This window comes from Leopardus geoffroyi, chromosome E3, assembly GCF_018350155.1.
Source record: "Leopardus geoffroyi isolate Oge1 chromosome E3, O.geoffroyi_Oge1_pat1.0, whole genome shotgun sequence".
NCBI classification, from domain to species: Eukaryota; Metazoa; Chordata; class Mammalia; order Carnivora; family Felidae; genus Leopardus; species Leopardus geoffroyi.
This window is the reverse complement of record NC_059340.1, coordinates 24,029,000-24,053,630: the sequence shown is the minus strand read 5'-3', so window position 1 is coordinate 24,053,630 and position 24,631 is coordinate 24,029,000. Positions and strand designations below refer to the sequence as shown.

General features: G+C 43.0%; 2 long non-coding RNA genes across 3 annotated transcripts in view; one reads left to right on the top strand and one right to left on the bottom strand.

The window, feature by feature from the left end:
- Positions 1-24,631, top strand: part of LOC123588717 — a 95,348-nt gene that overhangs the window by 15,623 nt on the left and 55,094 nt on the right. The window lies entirely within an intron of this gene.
- Positions 13,533-23,040, bottom strand: LOC123588718. Of its 2 annotated transcripts, XR_006707990.1 has the most exons (3): positions 22,620-23,040; positions 15,667-15,752; positions 13,533-14,603 (listed from the first exon to the last, which is right to left on the bottom strand). It is a non-coding gene; the product is annotated as an uncharacterized LOC123588718 (long non-coding RNA). The 2 variants fall into 2 exon arrangements; XR_006707989.1 differs by lacking the exon at positions 15,667-15,752.

Genomic DNA, 24,631 nt, shown 5'->3' with positions numbered 1-24,631 from the left:
TAAGGGAAAAAACTGGGAATAGACACTCAGCTCAGTGGCAGTTATGATGCATTTAAATAAGCTTTGCACATCATTTACAGAAATGCATATGCCTCCAAAATTCTTAATTGCCCTTAGATTATGTAGGAGTTTCCTCTTGTCCATCTTTCTGTTCTCAAAGCCTAGCACAGAGTGTGTCATGGAGCAAGCCCTCCGTGCACTGGGTGGTCTGCCTGCGGAAGGCAGGCACAGACTTAGACATAGTGGTGTTTGACTGGCCTCGGGTAGCTGATTATCTTCTCAGGGAGAGTCACACCTCCTACCAGAGGAGACTGCGTCTTTTGCCTCTTTTTATCCGCCCCCAATTTACTCAGTTGTTCTACCCAAGCCACTATGGAGGCAGGTGGGTAGATGTCGCCTGCTGTATCGTATTTTCCTGGAACACAAAGATTTCTGAATAAGGGAAGTAGGGTGTGGGTAGGTATTTCCATTGGCTTCCATTTGAAAATGGGAACATGAATATCTACTTCCTAAGACTGTTGTAGAGGTTAAGTGAGACCACATCTGTGAAAGGCCCTGGCCCATGCCTGACCTATGAGAGATAGCCATAAAAAGATAAATTTGAAGATGTCATGGTGGTTATAGTCATAGGGCTTGCAGTCATAGAGCCCTGGGCTTAAATCCTGGCTTTGTCACTTACCAGCTTTGTGAACTTAAGTTGTTTAACTTTCCCAAACCTAGGCATCCTCATGGAGGAAATGGCACTAAATAACAGGGTCTAACTCCCAGAGTGTAGGTAGGATTAAATACAGTAATGCATAGAAAGTGCCTGGCTGTACGGTAAGTGCTCAATCAAAAGATAATACTCCTTAACATCATTATTCTTGGACAGGGGATGATAATTGGGGTGCCCTGGCTGTTTGAAATCGTCTGGGAAAATTTGGGTTTGGGGGTATATGTAGATACCTGTCATCCTTCCAGTTATTCAAGCTGAAAGCTTGGAATTGCCCTTGAATCTTCTGTTTTTCTCACTCCCTTCAACCTGTGCATCAGGTATTCCTGTTGGTTTTACCTTTAAAATAGAAGCTGGCTACCTTTCTACCCCCTCCCCTGCTGCTACTCTATCTGGGCCACTGTCCTCTCACTCCTGGGCACTACTATGGCCTCCTAGCTGTAGCTTCTTTGTTTCCAAGTCTTCTCAGGACAGAGAAGTAAAACACAAGTCTGCCCACATCTCTTCTCTGCTCAAAACCTTCCAGTGGGTCCCCATCTCTCCTAGACTAAAACCCAAAGTCATTCCAGTGACTGATGTGGCCCCATAACTCTCTCCCTATGTGATCTTCTCCCTCCGCTGTTCTGTCTCCTCATCTCCTACCACTTTCTCCCTCACTCATTCTGTTCCAGCCACATGAGTTTATTTGATGTTTCCTTTTTAAAAAAAATTTATACTTTAATTTTTATTTTAAGTAAACTCTACACCCAATGTGGTGCTCAAACTCATGACCCCAAGATCAAAACTCGCATGCTCTACCGACTGAGCCGGCCAGGTGCCCCTATTTGCTGTTTCTTGAACACACCACGCGCACTCCTATTTGGGGCACTTTGCATGGGCTGTTCCTTCTTCCTAGAATCTCTTCTCCGGGTATTGGCATGGCTTATTCTCTCCTTCAAGTCTCTGCTCAAATGTCCCCTTCTCTGGAGGCCTTCCTCAACCACCCTGTCTAAATATCAATAGGTAGCCCTTTAGCAATTTCTAATTCCCTTTACTCCTGTGCTTTTTCTGTCCTTTTTTAGCACTAGTCTAACATACCGTATACTTTACCTATGTATCATGTATATTGCTTTTTGTCAATCTCCCCCATAAGGACAGAGATCTTCATGTTGTTCAGTGTTCTATCTCCAGTGCCTGGAACATTGCCGGGCATACAGTGGGCATTCGTTAAATGTTTGTTAAAAGGAAGAATGAATCAAAAGGAAGAAACAACTTTAAATATCTAGAGACAATTTATAAATGAGAACTCACAATGCCTGCAAAGTATTTAAACATTTAAAAATATTTGCTACCAACTAAAAAAAAAAAAAAAAAAAAACCAAACCACATTGTTTGCTAAAGAATGAACTAAGGGGAAGAAACTTTAAAGATCTAGAGAGTCAACTTATACATGAGAAATCACAAGGCCTGAAAAGTATTTAAACACTTAAAAATATTTGCTACCAGCTCAAAAATAGGGTTTTATTTCTTAGATTACAATCCAAATTTAAAAATTTTAATGAAGACTAAAATGATCTGGTAACATTGGATCCACAGTCCGCAGTGGAAAGTGTGGGTAGAATGGAGAAACAGTCGCCCCCTTTGGACCAGGCAGACCTTCTCCAGTTTGCTATGGTCCTAACCCAACCCACTGTCCTCACTTAGGTTACTGTTTGGCCCCCAGAGGCATCTGAATTTGCTTCCTTTGATTAAGTTTGCCAGTAGTTGGAGTGAATGCTCCCATCTCTAAGGCAGGCATTCCTGTGGGTCTGGTATCCCCCCCTGCCTGGGCTCTCTATTCATGTTTTAAGTAATTAGATACTGGGGTGATTGACCATGGAAGATCAGTCCTCAATCACTCCGGAACACATAAAAATATTCGTGAATGCATGAGATGAAAATGTTACTCTGCTGGGAACATTGATCAGAGGGGTGATGTTTATGTAGCATTGTTAATTGGATTTCTACAAGGAGATATTCAGTCATTTGGGATTTGTCTGATGCATCGTGGGCTGGGACAGTAGCTCTTGGCAATAACTCAGGGTGGCTCCATGGTCAGGGAGCTGGGTGACCATCTGACCAACAGGCTAGGGAGAGGAAGGAGGGCTGACGAGGTCACTGAGGGGCTTTTATGGTCCAAACTTCTTATCAGTGAGCTGCGCGGAGAACACCATCTCTCAGATTTATCCACAGTTTTAATGACTGTCCTATTTGAGATAATGACGCATATCTGGACTTTCACAAAGCCCTGAAAACACTCCCACGGATTGTGTTTTATCTCAAGTACTACAGTGTGCAGCGTCCAACATTACCAATGATATTATCTTTTGAGAACTCTTTCCCAGGTTCTTTATTAAGGTTTAATTAAATTTTATGTGTTATCAATTAGGATTAATCTACATTTAGTCTGAATTAGAAGGAACCAATTATAAATAACACCACTTCTCATTTATTCCTGAATGCAAAATGAAGGTTTTTAAACTTCTCTTGGAAAAAAAACCCCACAACACAACCCCTCTGAACTAAATGTGCACTTTAAAGAGTTTTATGCCCAGGAGGCAGAAAGTTTTATTAAAATAAAGTAAAAAGAGGAGAATTTTTGTAGACAGGTGTTACACAGAAAATGGGGAGTAGTGAGGGAAAGGAGAGGTAGCCCAAATTGTGAACAAAGCACACATCCGGGAGGAGTTCTAAGAAACTTGCATTTTCTATTTTTACACATTTACAAAGTATAGATCTTCCTTGACTTAAGATGGGGTTATGTCTCTACAAACCTGTCGCAAGTTGAAAATATCGTTACTCGAAAGTGCATTTAATACACCTAACCTGGTGGACACCGTAGCTTAACCTAGCTGCCTGCAGATGTGCTCAGAACACTTACGTTAGCTGACAGTTGGGCAGAATCATCAAGATAAGAAGCTTCTGTACAGTGAAGGAAATAATCAACAAAATTAAAAGGTTGCAACCTTTACAATGGGAGGGGATATCTGGAAATGACTTATCTGATAAAGGGTTAGTATCCAAAAACCTGTAAATAACATCAAACTCAACCCCCCAAAACCAAATAATCCAGTGAAGAAATGTGCAGAAGACATGGATAGACACTTTTCTAAAGAAGACACCCAGATGACTAACAAACACATGAAAAGATGCTGAGTATCACTCATCATCAGGGAAATACAAATCAAAACCACGATGAGATACCACCTCATATCTGTCAGAATGGCTAATATTAACAACACAGGAAACAACAGATGTTGGCAAGGATGTGGAGAAAGGGGAACCCTCTTGTACTGTTGGTGGGAATGCAAACTGGTGCAGCCACTCTGGAAAACAGTATGGAGGTTCCTCAACAAATTAAAAATAGATCTACCCTATGACCTAGCAATTACACTTCTAGGTATTTACCCAAAGTACACACAATTACTGCCTTGAAGGGGCACATGCATCCTGATGTTTATAGCAGCATTAGCAACAATAGTCAAATTATGGAAAGAGCCATCGACTCAGTTGATCAGTCCATCAACTGATGAATGGGTAAAGAAGTTACTGGGGCGCCTGGGTGGTTAAGCATCCGACTTTGGCTCAGGTCAAGATCTCATGGTTTGTGAGTTCGAGCCCTGCATTGGGCTCTGTGTTGACAGCTCAGAGCCTGGAGCTTGCTTCAAATTCTGTGTCTCCCCCTCCCTCTGACCCTACCTTGCTCGCACTCAGTCTCTCTCTCTCTCTCAAAAATAAATAAACATTAAAAAAAGAAGATATATATATATATATATATATATATATATATATATATATTCAATTGAATATTACTCAGCCATCAAAAAGAATGAAATCTTGCCATTTGCAATGATGGGAATTATGTGTATTATGCTAAGTGAAATAAATCAGAGAAATACAATATGATTTCACTCGTGTGAAATTTAAGAAACAAAACAGATGAACATGTGGGAAAGAAAAAAAAGGAGAGGGAAGCAAACCATAAGAGAGACTCTTAACTATAGAGGACAAGAGGTGGGTGGGGGGGGGTGGCCTAAGTGGGTGACGGGCATTAAGGAGGGCACTTGTGATGAGCACTGGGTGTTATATGTAAGTGATGCATCACTAAATCCTACTCCTGAAACTAATACTACACTACATGTTAATTACCTAGAATTGAGGGGTGCCTGGGTGGCTCAGTTGGTTGAGCATCCAGCTTTGGTTCAGATCATGAGCTCATGGTCGTGAGCTCATTGGACTTGCTGCTGTCAGCATGGAGCCTGCTTCCCATCCTCTGTCCCCTTCTCTCTCCACCCCTTCCCGGCTTGGGCTCTGTCTCCCTCTCAAATAAATAAATATTAAAAACTTAAAAAAAAACCCTTGAAACATTAAAAAAAAAAAGCCAACACAAAGCCTATTTTATAGTAAAGTGTTGAATATCTCCTGTATTGATTGAATACTGTACTGCAAGTGGAAAACAGAATGGTCGCAGGTACAGAATGCTTGTTGAACGGGAGCTATGGCTGCTGCCCAGCATCATGGGAGAGGATCTTAACTGCATGTTGCTAGCTTGGGAAAAGATCCAAATTCAAAATTCCAAGAAAGATTTTTATTGAATGAGTCTTGCTTTTGCACCATTGTCAAGTGGAACCATTGTAATTCAGGAACTGTCTGCATAGGGACACATAGCCACAGGTATTGCAACCGTTTGTTACAAATAGACATTTGGCTGTAGCTCCAGGAGTTTTTCACATAGCATGCAACCTGAAAGATGAATCTGTTTTCCCACCTCTATCCACGGAGTTCTACAAAAAACCCTGTCCACGGAGATACAAAGGACCTGCACGGGCAGAACGATTATACTTGGTGGGAGTACATCAAAAGTTTTTCCTCCTGAAATTCTAGCTGGATGTGGATGATCTAAGTCTCATAGCTGTGAGAGCAGCAATAACAATGAAGATGTGGTTATCTGTGTGTAGCTGAGGCAGAGACTTTGAACTTGACAGTGTTAACCTGGAGCAACTGCAGAGAGAGAAACTGAGAGTTCTGGTTTCTGGCGCATTTCTGTTTCTAGAAGAGGCCGGACTGTCTCCTGCTTTGCTGTGTTCAGTGAGACCAGTTTCGACCAGTTCAAATATTTCCAGCTCTTTTCCTTCTGGGCACGGGTAGGCTTGAACTCTTCTCCTTCCCCAGCCTTGAATTTGGATGTGAGCACAAGGTTCGTTTGGTCAGTGAAATGCGAGAAGTGAGGGGTGTCAGTTGCTTGTGGAAAAAGCTTGAAGAACGGTTCACTCTGTCTTCCCTATGCAGCAATTGTGGAGAGACGGTTCAGCTACAGCGCCCACTAGTCCAACGTGGGCAAGACCCTCCCTCCCAGCCTGCACTGGTCATGTAGCATGAGCAAAAGTAAACTTTTGTTATGTTAAGGCATTGAGATGTTGAGTGTTTTTTTACTGCAGCATGAAGTAGCCTGTTTTGTCTCACAGAACTTCTCTAAGCTTTGATTTCTTCTAAGCTTTGGTACCTATCTTCTTGGGTTGTTACATGAGGAAAAGAAAATGAATTGACAAAAAGTGCTTCCCTTAGTATCTGGCACACATCAGGTACTTAATAAATGAAAGTGCTTGCTTTTGCTGTTGTTGGGGATGCCTTCTGTGTCGTGCATAAATGACTGTACCTGTCATGTTGTGATAGTATGTTCCAAGTTTATGTAAACTGTTAGCATTTCAGTATCTGGCCCTCCATCCTAATCAGGAGTCCCACAGCCCTTGATTCCTGTCTGTGTAGACAAAACCTTCTAGCACGTAGTTCTAATTACTTTCTCCTTTCCATGACAACACTATCAAATAAACTCATATAGTTTAAGAAAGCATAACATGTGATAAAAGCCCATTCCGGGAGCCACTGTGTTTTCAATGAGCGCTTGGACAGGTGGCTTGCACAGGCCTTCAGACTCATCTGTGGATTCAAACACTCCTTTTCCACAAATATCCAGCAGTTGTAGGAGTAACTTGTGATTTGTTTAACTTGGGCCCCCGCACATTTTCTGGTTTGGGTCTCTCATTTGAGTGTGTCCAGCTTATGTACAGGTGTAAACCAAGTGATTTGTAGAGACTTGAATTCTTTTGGTGACCAATAAGTAGGTATGCACTGTGAACTCTTCTCATGGGCTTGGGGTGCTGTTGTGCCTCACAACCGCTAGAGGCTGTCACACATAGTAGGAAACCTCAGGAACATTCAGGAACGATGGTGAGGCTGGTTCAGATATTACCTGGACCCAGAATTTAGACTGTCTAGTTCTGTGGGATGGTAGAGTCTTGTTCCAGAATTAGGGTGTGATCCCAGGGTGTGAAAACTCACTATTTCCAGGAATGCTTTGGTTGCAAATGACAGAAACCCAGCGCAAAACCCAAAGAAAATGTACTGGCTGTCTTAATTGGGAAACCGCGATGACTAAACCCTTCCAGCTTCATGTATGGCTTACCTGCGTACTCAGATGCTGTCATTAGCTCTTTCTCTCCCCCACTCTGACTTATTTTCTCTGTATATTGATTTTCCTTTCCTTCACTGTTCACATGGTGGTAATGACAGCACCAGTGCCTCTGGGCTTCCATTATTCTTGTACCAATGATTTCAACAAAAAAGATGGTGTCACTTTCTTGATAGTTCCAGCAAAAGTACTGGGGAGAGCCCCAGAGTTAATTTTTCTGCTCTACAAAGAACTTCTGCAAACTGAAAAGATTTGTAAAAATCTAATAAAGAAATAGGCAAAAGATAGGAGTAGGTAATTTCAGAAGAGGAAATGCAAATGGCCAATAAGCAAATTAAATTATGCTCATTCTTATGGGGGAAGGGAAAATGTAAATAAAAAGGCAATAAGATCATGTTAGAAATTCATTAGTTTGGCCACAATGAGGTGATTTATAATCCATGGCTTCTGAGTATGTGGAGGAAATAAGGACTCTCATACTTTGCTAGTATGAATAATAATAATAATTATTATTTAGAGATGGCCTTTGACCATATTAATCTTTATTTATTTTTCAAAGCAAGAGAGAGTGTGAGCAGGGGAGAAACAGAGGGAGACACAGAATCTAAAGCAGGCTCCAGACTCTGAGCTGTCAGCACAGAGCCCCATGCGGGGCTCAAACTCATGAACCCTGAGATCATGACCTGAGCCACAGTCGGACGCTCAACCAACTGAGCCACCAGGTGCCCCTGAGCAACAATTATTTTAACCATTCAGAGTAACTTGTGATTTGTTCAACTTAGGCTACTGGTTAAACAAAAATCTGGAAGTAGCTACTAAAATTAAAAATATACATATTCTTTGCAGCCATTTCACTTTGGGCAGACAGAAATAAAAACACCAGATCAATAGAAAAATGTTTATTGCAACATATTGGATATTTGCAAAAATCTGGAAACCATCCAAATGTACAAAAATAGGAAATTATTGAGTGAATTATATTATTTCATACTCTGGAGTTTTATGTAGCTGTCAGGAAAAAAACATGGAGATATACCTATAAGGTCTTGGGTGTTTTTTTTTTTTTTAACAAGTTTTGTTTATTTATTTTTAAATGTTTTTTTATTATTATTTAGTTTTGAGAGACAGAGACAGGGTGTGAGCAGGGGAGGGGAAGAGAGAGAGGGAGACACAGAACCCGAAGCAGGCTCCAGGCTCTGAGCTGTCAGCATAGAGTCTGACATGGGGTTTGAACTCAAGAATTGTGAGATCATGACCTGAACTGAAGTCGGACACTTAACTGACTGAACTACCCAGGTGCCCCTATTTATTTATTTATTTAAAAATGTTTATTTATTTATTTTGAGAGAGAGAGCACAGTGGGAAGAACGAGAGAGAGAGAGAGAGAGAGAGAGTGAGAGAGAATCCCAAGCAGGTTCTGGGCTCTCGGCGCAGAGCCTGACACAGGGCTGGACTCACGAACTCTCACAGTTCACATGATCTCACATCATGACCCGAGCCGAAATCAGTATTCAGATGCTTAACCAACTAAGCCACCCAGGTGCCCCTATCTATAAGGTCTTGTTATGTAAAGAAAGCAAATTTGTATAGGATGATCTCATTTTAAAAAAAAAATCTATTCACGTGATTAAAAAAAATTTTTTTTAACGTTTTTATTTTATTTTTGAGACAGAGAGAGACCGAGCATGAGCAGGGGAGGGGCAGACAGAAAGGGAGACACAGAATCTGAAGCAGGCTCCAGGCTCCGCGCTGTCAGCACAGAGCCCGACGCGGGGCTCGAACTCACGGACCGCGAGATCATGACCTGAGCCAAAGTCGGACGCTTAACCGACTGAGCCACCCAGGCGCCCCATGTGATTTTTTTATGGATGCATGTTTGTGTTAGCTCAGGAAGAACCCCTAAAGATACATACCAAATAGCTGACATTAGTTACTCTGAAGGGAGGGGTTCATGTGAGTATATGTTGCTATTGTAGTTTGAGAGAAAGATTGTCTAACATATGTTTTAAAAAGGACAAGGTGTTATCTATGTCCGTGAAACAAATTCTAACAGTAAGTGGGCTTTGGCATTTAAGAGATTTAAGAGGCATCTTAAATCTCAGGGTAGGTGTGACTGAGGTGTGGGGGGTGGGAATCTGCACGTCCTGTCAAGGATCTCTTTCAGGGATAGCTGGTAAAAGCGCCTGTTGGCCAGTCTTAACTGTGATATTGGTGCTGCCATGCTGTGCCGCAAGGAGGTGGTATCATCCATTGACCTCGGTTATGCTGGACCTTCCATCTGAAGAATGGACACATTAGATGCATGTGGGGGTGGGCATCGCCCATTTCAGCAACTAGGATATCTTGCAGATGGCGAGAGGATGAGGTCAGGCCTTGGTTGTCAGGAGGTCTTTGCCTTCATTAGGTCTGAGTGGATTCATTTGGCTGTGTGAGGCTCCTATTGTGGGTTAGTGTTAGCTATAGACAGTATGTGGAGCCTAATATTGAAACTGCGTGATGGGCTAAAGGGCAGACGACTTTGGACTCTGCTTATTTTCCTTTTCATTGCATTGTTAGCATTATTTCGACTTTTGGGACATAACTAGGGAGTTGATATTATTTTTCAGAGTTACCAGGCTTTATGTTGCATCACGATCGGTGCATCTGTCTGGTGAACGTTCATATATGGAGTGTTGGGCACTGTGGTAGGCATTTCAATGGCCTTGCTCTTGTACTTTGTGTTTTTCACATTTGTACTGAACAGCTATTACTATATGGAAATAAAGAAAAAAGAACAAATTCCCAAGTAATTATTGAGTCAAAAGAAAAATAAAATATATAATCAAAGACCACTTAGAGAATAATGAGAATGTGACTCATACATATGAAAACTTACAGGATATAGCCAAAGCCCTTAAATTGCTTTTTATTGTTGAAAATAAAAATGAATGAAGTTAGCTTTAAAATCAAGAAGTATGAAAATTAGCAAAAAAAATTTTCAGGAAGTAAAGAAAAATAAATCTTTTCAAGAACAAAGCAGAAACCCATGGATTCGAAAACAGAAAAGTTCAAGTTATAACAAATACATCCCAGAAGTGGCCTTTGGAAGAAAACCAATAGTACAGATAAACCTCTGGCATATTGACTAAAGGGACGGAAAGCAAAACAAAATTATAAATGAGGAAGTCAAAAAGGTACATGGGAGATTAAAACCCAAGATATTCCTATGCACAAGTCTTTGTAAAGAAATGAAAAAAAGCCCAACGATGCTGATTTTTGTGCACTCTCAACTATAGAAATTGGCTCGTGCAAAAGTAATGTGTGAAGAGCAGAATAATCATACAAAAATTAAAAAGTTAAAGTGTTACTAAATGGTAGCTCTAAAGTAGCCTCCTTGAACAGAGATTTTTCTAATGTGTTCCCCCCCCCCCATTCTTCCAGTAGCAGATTTTTTCCTATACTTGACTAACGGTTCCAGATTATAGAAAAGCATGGAAAACTCCCTAATTCATTTTATGAGGATGGAACAACCCTGAAATCCAATCTTGAAGAATATAGTGGAGGGGCGGGGGGAGGGGGGAGAACAGAAGACCAAGGCACTAGATGAAAGACTATAAATAAAATAATAGCAAACAGAATTCAATAATACATTAATAGAATCATTCACCATGACCAAGTAGGATTTAGCCCCAGAATGCAAAGACTTTTGTTTTTCAGATCAATTTCATTAAAAAAGAAATAAAAGAAAATCTCATAGATTAGTTGAGGCAACTTTTTTGCACCCCTCCTGGATTTCATTCTCTCCTCGTCTCTCTCCTTCCCTTCTTCCATCCCTCATCCTTTGCAAAAACAACTATTTTGAAGTTGGTATTTATTCTTCTAATCTATGTTTTGTATCTCTACAATTTTTATGTGTCCATAAATATTTAGCTACATATTATTTTGTATGTCCTTAAAATTTCATAACTGGCTTTATTCTAAATGTGTCCCTCTGGAACTTGCTCTCCCCCACCCCCACCCCTTGGCATTATGTTCTCAAGATTTATCCATGTTGATACAAGTAGATCTAGTTGATTCATTATACAAATGCACTATATTTTATTTCTCTTTTTTTTTTTTTTTTTTTTTACACATGGACATTTAGTTTGTTTCCCTTATTTTGGTGGCTGATAAAAGTGCTACCACAAACATGGCACATGTTTCCCCAGGTTATAGCAGTTTCCTTTCCTGACAGCAGGGTGTGAGAGTTCTGTCTTCTACAGCCTTGCTAAGTCTTATGTGGGATAGGCTTCTTGCTTACTTGCTTTCTTTTTCTTTCTTTCATGTTTGTTTGTTTGTTTGTTTGTTTGTTTTGAGAGAGAGGGAGAGTGCATGTGCGAGCATGTGTGCAAGCAAGGGGGGGGAGGGGCAGAGAGAGAGAGAGAGAGAGAGAGAGAGAGAGATTGAGAATCCCAAGCAGGCTCCCCATTATCATCGCAGAGCCTGATTCAGGGCTTGATCTAACAAACCGCGAGATCATGACCTGAGCTGAAGCCAAGAGTCGGATGGATGCTCAACTGATCGAGCCACCCATTTATTTCTTTTTAATTTGTGTCTCCCTGATTACTGGCAGGGTGGAGATGTTTCCAGTGTTCATTGATCAAGAGTGTTCCTTTTTCTCTGAATTGTCTGTTTATATCCTTTCTAATTTACACTAGATTTAAAAAATCCTCTTCTTATTGATTTGTAGGATTTCTTTTTATATTCTGAATGTTGATCCAGGACTATTTGATAACAAGGAATCTATTAGTATATTACATCACAGCATGAGGTTAAAAAAATGCGCCATATAAGGGGTACCTGGGTGGCTCAGTCAGTTAAGCTTCCAACTTTGGCTCAGATCATGATCTCATGGTCCATGAATTCGAGCCTTGTGTCAGGCTCTGTGCTGAAAGCTCAGAGCCTGGAACCTGCTTCAGGCTCTGTGTCTCCCTCTTTCTCTGCCCCTCCCCTGCTTGCTCGCTCTCTCTCTCTCTCTCTCTCTCAAAAATAAACATAAAAAAAAAAATTAAAGAACATGGTTGGATCTTAGGCAAACATTTAAAAATCAATAGCCAATAAGAAGACTATTATTAAAGTCTTATTCACAGTATCAACAAAAAATAAAATAACCAGGCTGTAAGAGAAAATGTGCATGAAGAAGACTATAAAAATTTACGGAGCAATGCAGATGGCTTAGATAAAGAAATGTATCAGTCACCTGAATAGGAGCCTAAAGAGTTTAGGGATTTAAATTCTTCCAAAATTAGCTTACAGATTAACACATGGAATTTACACTGTTTACTACCTTAAAAAAGTAATTCTGTGGTCCAGTGAGGACAGCATGGGAAGGGACTTGAAACACCAGATATAATAACATATTACAAAGCTCTAATGACTAAAACAGAATGGTATGACTCAACAATTCAGAACTGCTTAAGTGGAAGAGCTACTTAACAGTCAGCACAGGTGGTAAGTGGAAGACAAATGAAGTCAAGATAATCTTTTAAAAATCAAAGAGGATTGGAAGCTGGAGTAAAGGAACCAGGTAGGGCAGGTAAGGCTGGGCTGGGCTGTGGGTCTAGCTGTCGGCCAGTGAGAGAAACAACAGGGCCAGGCCCTGACCCATCTTCCCTTTGCATCTATTCCTGCTGGCTTCGGGGCAGGGCTACAGGATGGTCGGAAGCACCCTCGCCATTCCATCCTCATTCCCCCTCCCCCTGGCTGCTTAGATGATCTACGACGGCCCTCCCAACCCCCAATGGAAAGGCTTCATGTAACAGAGATAATGCTTGGGGTGTTTCAAAGAACTCCTACAGGTCAGGGCTTTATGGTTGGCTAGAAAAGTAAACTGTCTCATAAATAACATTCATGCCTTTCAAAAAACCATTCCTGGAGCAGGTCATCCCCCAGTGAGTACTCCGGCTCACTCTCTCAGGTGTAGAACCGGCCTTGGAGGCACAAGGCACCAGGATCCTGCTTGTGGTAATTTAGACTTCACCCACCCTCCTCTCAGTACAGAGCATGCAAAGAGGAAGGTTGCCCAGGGTCTTGCCAGGTTAAGTATGAGAGTAGGAGGCATCTGGGTGTCTTATTCAGTGCTCTGGAATAGGCTCTGACTTGTGGAGGTGGCATGAAGGAGTAGGAGAATGCATTAGGAAGTAACACTCCGGTGTGATGTATGATCTAGAACAGGAATTGGCAGACTTTTTCTGTAAAGGGCCGGATAGTAAATATTTTAGGCTCTGTGGGCCATATGGTCTCCGTTGCAACCACTCAGCTCTGTCCTTGGTTGTGAAAGCAGTCATAGGCAGTAGGTGAACAAATGGGCGTGAGTATGTTCCAATAAAACTTTATTTACAAAAACAAGTGGTAGCTGGGGTTTTGCCCTCAGGCCATTGTTTGCAGATCCACAGTTCAGATTTTGATTTTGTATTAGACCCATCTCTGCTGCTTCCTTTTATGACACTGGTAAATTATTTTACTTCTTGAGATTCACTTTCTTCATATCTAACAATGGGGGTCATAAGTCTATAGGATTATTGTACATGTAAGTGAAGTGGGAGCTTTGTTGTGTTCTGTTTTTAGCATCATCACTGTGATTGTTGTTTCTTGTGAGGAACAGAGGAGACTCCTGAAGGTCACCCCAGGACAAGCACAATCCCCCATCCTAGCTTAAAAAAAATCAGAACAGTGATTCTACTTAACGCTTCTGTCAGCAGGCACGAGTCTTGAACATTTCCAAGATGCTGTAACATCTGTTGGCAGGTCTTTGGATATACTTCACATCAAATCTGAATTCCTGAAGGACCCATGCTCATTTTTGTAACTTCAAATTGGAAGTTGAACTAGAGGTTTTCACGGGAATCAGACAGGTCAGGACATTATGGTTGTTTAGGAGAATAAGTCACTGTCTCCATAAATAACATCTCACTTCTCAAGGGTCCGCAGTGTGGCCAGACCATCCTTCTGTACTTTGGCTAAATTTCTTTCTCACTCGGCAGTCATTTGTTGCTGGACATTTGGGAAGGAACATACATTTTCCTTCTCCTCTCTGCTCTACTGGAACATACCCAAGTCCCTGCTCTGGGACTTCTGTGGCGACACCAATTTTGTCACTGTCAGGAGCCAACGTGTGGTCTCTGAAAAGCTGGCTGTTATTTGATGGAAGGGCCTCTGGCATTAAGATATCCAAATTATTTTATCTGATTTGTTTCAGAGCCAATACATCAGTGTCTGAGCTCTGTCTTGCAGCCTTCTCCTATCTGCATCCCCACTGCCCTGGTGGGGACCATCATAGTGTCACTCGTGGTGGCCGGACTGGGTTCCTGACTGTCTCTGTGCCTCTCCTCTCATTGGTCCTTGTGCAGCCCTGCGTCCATTTCTCCATGCAGCAGCCACAGTGAGCTTGGGAAAATGCAAATTAGATTACAATAAAAAATTTTAATGGCTTCCCACCAATTTTAGAAGAAAATCCAAACTTCTTACCACATTTTCTAAGGCCTCACATGATCTGGCCCCTGTTTGCTTGTCACCTTGGCATAGGGGTTGGCCCACTAGGTACCAGCCACACTGATGGCCTCATACTTCTCACTAACGCTACAAGGCCCCCACCTTGGAACTGTACACAACTGTTTCCTCTGTGACAATGCTTGTATTCATTTCCTTTGCCTTCTGTAACAAATGACCAGACTTAGTGACCTAAAATAACACACATTTCTTATCTAAAAGTTTTGGAGCTCACAAGTCCCAGACAGGTCTCAGGGGATTAAAATCAAGGTGTATTACTTCGGAGGCTCTAAGGAGAGAATCCATTTCTTTGCTTCTGCCAGAAGTAGAGGCTGTCTGGATTCCTTGGCTCCTGGCCACGTCAGACCTCTGATTTCCTTGGCACACCTTTGATTCTCTTGCCTCCACTTTTCCCTCATGAGGACCCTTCTGGTCAGGGTGGACCCCGTGGAATAATCCAGGATAATCTCCCCACCTTACAATTCTGAACTCGGTCATGTCTGTAAGGCGCCTTCTGCCAATGTAAGGTAACAGTCATAGACTCCAGGGATCAGAACGTGGACATCTTTGGTGGGCAGTGGTATTCTGCCGACCGCAGTGTTCTTCCCCATGTAGCTAACTCTCTAGTCCTGAATCTGATGGCCCTCCTCAGAGAGTCCTTTCTACCAATCCCATCTACATAGGTTTCCCCTGATCCTTCCTCTCGTAACACCATGTGACTTTCCCTTATTGGAAATCCCTCAGTGAATAGGCCCCATTATTAAACCTCTTTGGGTTGTACACTCTCTTCCCTGAAGCTGAAGGTGTCCTTACTCTATAGACCTTAACAGCCTGCGTCTCCTCCCTGCAAGATCTCTATCCAGATGGGCCCCCTTCTCCCCACCCCCAGGCTTGGTCCTGCCCTGGCCTGGCCTGAGCTGAAATCCGGGAGAAGGAGCAGGTAGAGATGATCTTGGCTTACCCTCAAGACAGTCTTGCCAGCAGACTTCCATGTCCAGTTTGGTTGGGATGCCAGAGGCACAGCCTCTTGACTCCTTTTGCAGGGCACTGGGTCATGGGGCGAAGATTGGAAAGTGGGGGGGTTTAGTGCTCTCTCTTTATAGACAGAGCGCTCTTGCCAGCTTAGAGAGTTACTGGCAAGGACCTATCCTTGTCTGAACCAGCAAATGGTCTGGCTGGAGTGCTTTCATGCACCAAAATTTATGGTATTAATCACAGCTCAGCGAGAAACTTTTCCAGCAGCAGGCTCTCTGTTTTAGGTTGTGCTCCCCAGAAGCAGCCCCTGTGATGCAGATCGTGTAGAGTCATTTATTAGGACTTCTCAGGGGACGCGGGTAGAGAAGTAGAGACATGGGGTGGGGACTGGAAGAGGCAAGAAGAGTGTGATATCATCAAGCAAGGTCCCATGGAAGGTCCGCATGGCTCAGTCCCACAGGAGAGCTCCAATGGGTATACAGGTCACGCCTCACAAAGACAAGAGCTGGTGAGTTTATACACCTGTACCTGTCACTAATTGGTTAAGGGCTAAAGGGATTTCTCTAAAGGGAATGGGAATTCCTAGATACTTCGTGCTGTTGGCATACTCAGGCAAAGTGAGAGCAGTCCTCTGACAGGACATATGGGTGCTGGCTGAGCTGCACACCTGTGCACACCTGTGCTTGTATGCCAACAGCAGTGACAGATCTGAGTGTATGTGCAGAGCCCCGGAAGCCCAGCTATGTTCTCCTACTCTTAACTGGACTCATCAATTCACTAAACACATACTCATTCATCTTCAAATCTATGCCAGGCTCTGGGGATGCAGGTGACAAAGGACATGGGCCTAGCCCTCATGAAGTTCAAAGCTGAGTAGGAAAGACAGACTTAATGTTTAAAAATGCCTACAAAATGCCTACAAAAATGAGAAATTACAATTGTGTTCAGTGTTGTGGATGAGAAGGACGAGCTACCACCAGAGCAGACCTGATGTGGTGGACAGGTGGGCATGGAAAGCTTTTCATAACAAGTGATGCCGAGCCAAGAGCTGAAGGATGAGTATAGCTGAACCTGGCTAAAAAGGGAGGAAAGAACGTTGTAAGCCAAGGGAGCATGTGCAAGGGTCCTGAGGCAGGAATCACCAGGAGGAACTGAAAGAAGGCTGGTGTGTCTGGAGTTCCAAGAGTAGGGGGAGTGGTAAGAGACCAGCCTATGGCTTGTTGAGGAATGATTTTTTTTTCCTGCTTACCACCTCATTTCTTTCTGATCTTGTCCAGTGTCTTTCACACCCAGATCTGTTGGCCATTCTATAGTATGTTCTCTGGAAGCCAAAGGGAAATGGGGACATAGAGAAGATGTTAGGTGGGAGAGTCTATTTTCAACTGTTCATATTTTCCCCACTGAAACTTATAGCTGAAATTAATACATAAATTTACAGCCGCAAGTCAGTTGTGATAAATAATCCCAGAAGTGTTCCGATTATTTACATTTTTATGGAATCTTGCCTGAGCAAACCCAGAGAGCTCACTAGGCACTTGAAGAATTATGTCTTGTTCAAAACCAATTTAATAGCAATGGCAAATAAAGCCATCTGTGGGAACTTGTAGAGTAGAGTAGTAATTCTCTGCCAGATGAGCAATATACAAAAAGCACCAAATGAAGCTGAGCACACCGAGCTCAAAGAAGAGTAACAACCACAACTTAACTGAACCGTCCGAGGACAGCAGGCCTCCGAGTATCTCTTGCTTACATGTCATCCAGATGAGCATTCTGGTCACGTAGCGATGTGAGCAGAGTCCCTCATGCTAGCCCCGTACACAGCGGTGTGGGCTGGAGGCAGTTCGCACAACAGGGAAGAAAGTTTGCTTAGCGGAGGGGTCAGCAGCATGGGTTTGGGGTCAAAGAGTTGAGGTTCGCATCTGGGTTTTGTCACTTACTAGCTGTGCGACATCAGGCACATCATTATTTCTCACTGTCCTAATGCATAAAATGGGACAATACGTGTTTGTGTTTTTCTCTCTAAACCCAGCTAACAGCATTGGTTTTCTGTTCCTTCTTTCTTTTCTTTCATAGTTTATTGCTTATTTTTAAAAGCTTTACTGAGGCACAATTTATAAGCATTGAAATTCACCCATTTTAAATGTACAGTTCGATGAGTTTTAGTTTTAATTTATATAATTGTGCAATTGCCTCCTCAATCCAGTTTTAGAATACTTCCATCACTCCCCAGAGTTTCCTCATTCCCATTTGTGGTTGATGCCTTCCCCCACCTCCAGCTGTAGGCAACCACCAATGTGTTTCCATCTCTACACTCTTTTCTTGAAATCTCCTGTCACCCGAATCACATAACACGTAGTCTTCTATGGCCGGCTTCTTTCACTTAGCATAGTGTTCCTGAGATCTGTCCCTGTTGTTGCACGCATCCAGTTTGTCGCATTTACCAGTTGATGGATGCTCGGGTTGTCCAGTTTTGGGCTGTTACACTTGCATAGACGTCTTTGTGTGGACACATACTTTTATTTCTCTTAACTAGGTATCTAGGAGAGAAATTGCTGGGTTGTATGCTGAAGTAATTTTTTAAGAAACCGCCAAATCATTTTCCAAAATGGCCATACCATTTTATATTCTCACCATCAGTATGAGTTACCATCAATATGCATTTAACTCTCCATCCTCACAAACATTTGATTTGTCCATCGTTTTTATTTAGCCCCTCTAAATATGTTGTGGCATCTCACTGAGGTCTCCGTTTGCATTTCTGTGACGGCCAACGGTGTGTGCACCTTGTCATACACTTAATACCCATTCATATGTCTTCTTTGGAGAAGTGTTCATTCACATCTTTTGCCCATTAAAAAAATTGGGTTGTTGGGGCGCCTGGGTGGCGCAGTCGGTTAAGCGTCCGACTTCAGCCAGGTCACGATCTCGCGGTCCGTGAGTTCCAGCCCCGCGTCAGGCTCTGGGCTGATGGCTCAGAGCCTGGAGCCTGTTTCTGATTCTGTGTCTCCCTCTCTCTCTGCCCCTCCCCCGTTCATGCTCTGTCTCTCTCTGTCCCCCAAAAAATAAATAAACGTTGAAAAAAAAAAATTAAAAAAATTGGGTTGTTTGTCTGCATATTATGCAGTTGTAACCATTCGTTATTTTGGATACAGGTCCTTTATCAGGGATGTGTTTGGCAAATGTTTTCTTTCAGTCTGTGGCTTGTCTTTTTCATTTTACTTCGTGCTATCTATATATATTTTAAGTTTATTTATTTATCTTTAGAGAGACAGAGCAAGTGGGGTGGGAGCAGAGAGAGAGCGAGCAAGAGGACCCCACGCAGGCTCCACGCTGTGAGTGCAGAGCCTGATGCCAGGCTCCATCTAACAAACTGTGAGATCATGGCCTGAGCTGGAATCAAGAGTCAGATGCTCAACTGATTGAGCCACCAGGCACCCCAACTTAGTGCTATCTTATAAAGAGCAGAAGTTTTAGGGGTGCCTGGTTGGCTCAGCCGCTTGAGTGTCTGACTCTTGATTTTGACTCAGGTCATGGTCCCAGGATTGTGGGATCGAGCCCCGTATCAGGTTCCATGCTGAGCATGGAGTCTGCTTGGGATTCTCTCTCTCTTTGTCTCTGCCTTCCCTCCCCCACTCGCACACCCTCTCTCTCTCTAAAACATTAAAAAAAAAAAAACCCCGAAAGTTTTAAATTTTGATGAAGTCCAATTTGTTAACCTTTTCTTTTATGGATTGTTCTTTTAATGTCAATACTACGAAATGTTTGCTTAGACCAAGGTCACAAAAGTTTTCTGTTATGTTTTCTTCTAGAAGTTTTAGTTCTTACATTTGGATTATGATCCACTTCCAGTTAATTTTTTTGCATGTGGTGTGAGTTAAGGGTCTAAATTCATTTTTTAACATAAGGATAGCCGATTGTTTTCACACCATTTGTTGGGAGATTACCCTTTTTTCATTGAACTGCCTTGGCCTCCTGTTGAAAATCATTTGACTATTTATGTGTGAGTTAAATTCTAGATTCTCTTACTTTACTTTTGAAGAATCACTTTTCTCCCCCTTGATGCAGGCTCATGGGGTAGTAATTGGAGACCCCATCCTCTCCTAGATGTGGAGTGGGCACAGGAACGAAGCTGGTGTATTCTGATGCTTTCTACCTAGGATTTGAATCCTGGGCAGATCAGGGGACAGATAATGGAAGAAATTTGATTTAATGACAAAGGTGGTTTCCTAATCAAACTCATTCTAGTCTCAATTACAACAGCTAACACCCACAGACCACTTACTAAGTGCTCAGCACTGTAGTAAATACTTTAATTATATACACTTATTTAATACAGTACAACCATCAGACATGCTCTTATTATCCCCATTTCACAGATGGGAAAGCCAAGGCACGCATAGCCCAAGTAATTTGTACATCTTAAAGCTAGTAAGTATCAAGAACAGGATTTGAACCCAGGGAGCCTGGTTCTAGAACCCATGCTTTTATTTAATTTTTAAAAAAATGTTTATTTTTGAGAGAGACAGAGAGAGAGAGAGAGAGAGATGAAGATACAGAATCTGAAGCAGGTTCCAGGCTCTGAGCTGTCAGCACAGAGCCCACGTGGGGCTCGAACTCATGAACTGTGAGATTGGATGCTTAACCAACTGAGCCACCCAGGTGCCCCAGAATATCCATGCTTTTAAATATCGGACTATTCTATCTTTGTTGTGCTTCTATCTTTCTTTCTTTCTTTCTTTCTTTCTTTCTTTCTTTCTTTCTTTCTCTCTCTCTCTCTCTCTCTCTTTCTTCATTCATTCATTCATTCATTCATTCATTCATTCATTCATTCATTTTTAGTAATCTCTACACCCAGTATGGGGCTTGAGATCCACTCCCAGATCAAGTGTTGCATACTCTTCCGACTGAGCCAGCCAGGTGCCTGGTGCTTCTTCTTCTTCTTCTTCTTTTTTTTTTTTGCTTCTGGAAGTGTCTTGGTTCTTGTCTGCTCCCAGGCTTGGCTATAGTCTAGAGGCTACTATAGATGACACGGTCTCCCATTTCCATACAGTAATTTCCCAGTGGCTTAAATCACCTACAGTCACTTTGTTTCTTGCAACTAAAGTATGCCGACAAGCCCAATTCACAGAGTTATTGTGAGGAATAAAGGAAGATCATGCATGTCAACCACTAAGCACAGTACCTAGTGCATAGCACATCAATAGATGTTAGAGATGGTGATGATGATGGTGGTGGTGGTGGAGAGACATGAGGTCAGGTGATAGCAGTATAATACAACAGCTCTATGTGCCAGGTATGGTAGTGGCACAGAGAAGGAAGTATCCAACTCTGCCCGGGAAGTTCCATGAAAGCTACAGAAGAAATACTAAGGCTGGGTCTTGCAGGATGCATCTAGGAAGCATGAGGAGGAGGAGTAGATGAGAGGTGGAAATGGTCCGTAGAAAGCCCTGGCATGTTTAGAGAAGTGTGAAATTTGTTATGGTTGAATTGAAGGTGGAACTGGATGGGTGACAGAAGATGAACTTGGAGAGGTATTTTGGAGGGCCCTGTAGATCTTGCCAAGGATGTCTGACTTTATCCTGAATGAGGCATGGAGTCCCTGAAGGAGAATGTGTCCTGGTGTAACACTTGTCAGACGAGCATTTAAAAACCAGTTGAGATTTCCAGCACAAGATGGGGTCTTCTCCAGCGGTGTATTAGTGCACCAGGGCCGTGTCACAAAACACCACACGCTGAGTGGCCACACAACAGAAATTTACCTCTCACACTTCTGGGGTCTGGAAGCCCAAGATCAAGTATTGGCAGGTTTGGTTTCTCCTGAGGTCTCTCTCCTTGACTTAGAGATGGTTGTCTTGTTGCTGTGTCCTCACATGGCCTTTATCTCTGTGTGAGTGCGTTGCTGGTGTCTCCTTTTCTTCTTCGAAGAACACCAGTCATACTGCATTAAGGCCCCACCCTTGTGACTTCATTTAATCTTAGTTACCCCTTTAAAGGCCTTATCTCCAAATACAGTCACACTGAGGGTTTAGGCTTCAACACATGAACTTGGGCGGGGTGGGGGATGACACAATTCAGCCCATATAACTAGCATTTTATGAAATATGTATTATCTCCTGAGCCCTGTGCTAAGTAACTTCCAGGCAGTCTTTCATTTCATCCCCATACCAGCTTTGTAACCTTGGACAATTAAGTTAACCTCTCTGTGCTTCAGTGTCCTCATCTGCAAAATGAAGATAATAATAGTCTCTGCCTTATGGTGTTGTTATAAGTATCACCTGAATTAATATATGTAAAGCTGGGTGTTTGTTAAATATATAAATAAGCCCTTTCTAGGATGAGGGCAGAATTCATCTCCTCCTTTTACAGACCAGAAACCTGAGACCCAGAAGGAGTAAGCACCTTGCCCACAGTCAGATGGCAGAAACACTTGAATTCAGAGCGGTCATAACCACAACCCTATCATCTCAGATCTCTGAGATGGGCTCAGGGGGTCCTAGACTTGTGGTGGATTCTGCTGTTTCTCAAGGAAAAGATCCTGACCAAACTCCTATTTGGAGCACAGGGCTTTTCAAAAAGCATTCACTGGCCACTAGACTGGCACCGGGACTGGCACTCTGATCTGCCCAATCTGCTGCCTCAGATGACCAGCATCAGGGAATTTTTTAGGTGACAAGTTGGGAATAGATTTGGAGAAAGAGCAGGAATTCTGGTGGGCTGAAGCACAGGGTGCTTGGTGGCTGGTGGTGTCCTGAGCCGGAGTTTGTTGAGATTTGTACCTCCTGTCTGCTCTTTGGGTTGTAAGCCACAGGGAGACATTGGAAATTATTTAAGCAGGATCACTTCATCAGTATGAATTCACAAAAATGGATACTGGCCAATTTAGGCAAATGAAAAACAAAACAAAACAATTAAAATTGAAACAAATGTCAATACTCATACCTTTAGAAAGAGCTGCTCCAAAGATCTAGGCAACAGGAACTGACAAAACTCTTCAAGGCACTTTGACAATTTTTTCTTCTCTGCAGGATCCCCTTTGGGCTTGTTCCGGGGGGAGGGAATCTGATTGGCCTAGCCTGGGTCACATGACCAGCATCTGGGCAGGCAGACCCTCTTGACTGACAGTGCCACCAAACGGTCGCCGGTGCAGGAGGGGGTTCCTCAAGTAAAAGTGGGTGCTGTTACCTGAAGATGGAGAGTTGTTAAAAACATAAGAGAGGATGCAAGTAGACTTCTCCTAACTGAGAGAGCAGACCTGAGAACCAAAGCAGAAAAGGGGGCTCTTGCTAATTTTTCACAGCCAACTCAGCAGTTCAAGTGCAGTACCGCTTGAAAACCTGCCCCCTGCCTAATTTTACCTTGTGACTCTAGGGATAAATGTAGGTCTTTTTCAATAGTTAAAATCTAATGGTGGACAACTGGAGACATTTCTACCCATATAGAAACAGAGTGTGTTTTATGAAGAAATTTATTTACTAGTTTTTTGAGTAGATAATGCTTGAGTGGTATCTTCCGCTGGTTGAAAAATCAAAATGATACAAAAGGTGTACACCTGAAAGTCTCCTCCCTCTCCCAGGCCTACAGATAAGCACTTATTAGTTTCTTGGGTGCCCTTTTGGTGTTTCTGTAAGATTCTGTTACAAGTACAGGTGAAGGTGTATAGGAAGGACTTGTCCTGGGTTTCCTTTCTGGAAGGTGTTGGACTCCGCCCTTCTCCACCCCAGGAGGCTCAGTGGAATCCTCTAGCTCATTGGGACTGGGGAACTTAGGAGTTGAGGCCAGTTTTCACATTCCTCCAGGTTCTAGCCAGAAGGGCCAATCCTGTTGGCCACTTGTTTTGTAAATAAAGTTTTAACTGGAACACAGCCACACCCATTTGTTTACCTGTTGTCTGTGGCTGCTTTTCCTTCGCAACAGCAGAGCTGGGTAACAGAGACTTACAGAGACTTTCAGAACCTGACACGCTTTCTATCTGTCCCTTTGCGGAAGACCTTTGCGAGGCCTGCTGTAGGAGCTTCCCAGGATTAGAGAAGCCTTGATGGCCCCCAGTGAGGAGGCTATGACTTCAGAGAAGGAGCAGTTCAGACAAGAAGTCTGAGAGTCATCCTTGTCTCCTCCTTTGCCTCAGCCCTACCCCCACCTCACATTAGTTCAGTACCAGTGCCTGTTGGTTTTTGCTCCAAAGTATTCCTGGATTCTGTCCATGTCTCTCCCTCTCTGGCAGCATCCTGGCTTCATCTTCCACCCAGACCACCACTGTCCCTCCCAACCCCCCGAGTCTCTCTCCTGCTTCCATCCATTCTTCACAGAGAAGCCAAAGAGGGTCTTTGCTAAGTGTAGATCTGGTCAGGTTGGCTCACCCTCCTGCTTAAAACCCCTTAGTGGCTTCCTATTGCTCTTAGAATTGGGGCTCAGATCCACAGTCTGGCCCCTGCCGGCCTGTCCAGAGCCCTCTCAGGCCATGCTCCCCACTCTCTGCACTCTGGCCACACAGCTGGTGCTGGGCTCCCTCCAAAACAGGGCTTTTGCACTTGATACTTCCTCTACCTGAATATACCTGAATGTTCCCTACCCTCCTTGCTTTTTCAACGGACTCCTCATCCTCTGGTGTTACCTTGACCAGTACTTTCTCAAAGAGATCTCTCTTGACCTTCTCACTTCTTAGAGGCTTCTGTCCACATCCCCATCATCTTGTCACAGCTGCAGTTCTGTGTTTATTTGTGATCGTTTCTTTTTGGTCTGCCTTTTCTGTGAGAGTGGGACCCCTTATCCGCTGTTGCTGACTATGGGGTCCTTGGTGCCTAGCACAGTCCTTTGCACATAATAGACCCTCACTAGGTATTTACCAAGTAGAGAATGAATCGTGTTCCATTCCAGCCACCTCTGGGTGACAGGAGAAATCCTGCTGTGCAGCTTGTTGAGGTTTCAGGTGCCAGAGTCTCAATTTCGTCCCC